A 1,562-nucleotide genomic window follows, 5' to 3' on the forward strand; every position below is an offset into this window, starting at 1 on the left:
ATGTGGCCCTCTGTTAGCCGGTGCTGTTGGTGACATCCGAGGCGGCACGGCCAGTCGATGGAGACAGTGTCTCGAGAGTCTGGCATCTTCGGGTTCCTTCAAGCCATCACCTCCTTCGAGCCTCAAGTTTTGCTTTTCGCTCCCAGCCAGGAATGAGGAGATCGGATTTGGGATTGCAGGTGTGGACGCCCAGGGAAAACTTGCTTTGGCTTCTTTCCTGATCTCGTGTTCAGATGTCCACCTGGGGGCCAGACGCGTTAGCTTCCGGAGGCCCGAATGTTCACGGATCCTTCCCCTCTTTTAAGACTTTGCTCGGATATCACCTCCTCTGGGCAGCCTTCTGGGATTGCTCCTCCCCTTCCTAGCAGTGCCACCCGTTGTCTCCCGGCTGTATCCTCCAAACTGTGCTCACTGCTGATCACCGTGCAATGATCATCCCTCGATGCCATCCTGACGTCTGGGAATTAGTGACATGAGGTTTGCCAGCTCACGAGCCCACAAAGGCCATTTCAGAACACTGAGGACGGCAGTAACTGGGGACGGCAGTAAACCAGCAGACTTACCAGAATCGCCCCTCCTCACCTCACCCAGCGAGGCCGTCTGGGAATGAAGGGCCAATGTTGCCAAATTGTCTGATTTTTCCAGGAATCTGGACTTGTGTTTTTTTTGTTTGTTTGTTTCTTTATTTTTTTTAGGGTCTTGCTCTGTTGTCCAGGCTGGAGTGCCATGGCACAATTGTAGCTCACTGCAGCCTCCAACTCCTGGGCTCAAGCGATCCTCCTGCCTCAGCCTCCCGAGTAGCTGGAACTACAGGCATGCGCCACCATGCCCGGCTAACTTTTTTATTTTTATTTTTTCTAGAGACGGGATCTTGTCACATGGCCCAGGCTGGTCCCACCTGCAGTCGGCCCCCAAAAGTGCTGGGATCACGGGCATGAGCCATGGCACCCGGCCGAAAATCTGGACTTTTTAAGCACAATCTACCAATTTTAAAATGTCAGCAATTATTTTTATGTGGAAACCTCTCCTCTGAGGCCAGACGAAGCACGTCGAGGGATGTGGCCCTGCGGCTTCGGGCCCTTGGTCCGGTGGGTCTGGGTGCCGGCCGTCGGGACGCCAGGCGGTTTTTAGCAGCCGTGGCAGCCACCCTTACCGACCCACTGCCTGTCAGGCGTCCCGAACCCGACGGCACTGAAGGACGGCCGGTTCTGTGACGCTCCTGCCATCGAGAGGGGAGGGACCAGCCCCGCCTGCCGGGAGTCTGGGCCCTGTGGTCGCCCGGCCCCTGGAGCACGACCGAAGGGCCACTGCGCCTGTTTCCGGCACCGGCTTTCAGAACCCGGCCCCTCTGCCCTGGGGGAGCTACGCAGCCCGCGAAGAGGCCGCACGGCACGGAACCCAGCCCACCTCGCGCCCCCCGAACTGCCCAACAGCAGCACCCACTTGCCGTGGGACGGGTCCCGGGACCCGGTCAGGCTGCCCAGCCGGCACCGCGTGGAGCAGAGACGAGCCTGCCCGTCGAAGCCCTTTCGAATTGCAGATTCCAGAGCAAAGTAAAGCTC

This window comes from Propithecus coquereli, unplaced genomic scaffold (assembly GCF_000956105.1).
Source record: "Propithecus coquereli isolate 6110/MARCELLA unplaced genomic scaffold, Pcoq_1.0 Scaffold588, whole genome shotgun sequence".
NCBI lineage: Eukaryota > Metazoa > Chordata > Mammalia > Primates > Indriidae > Propithecus > Propithecus coquereli.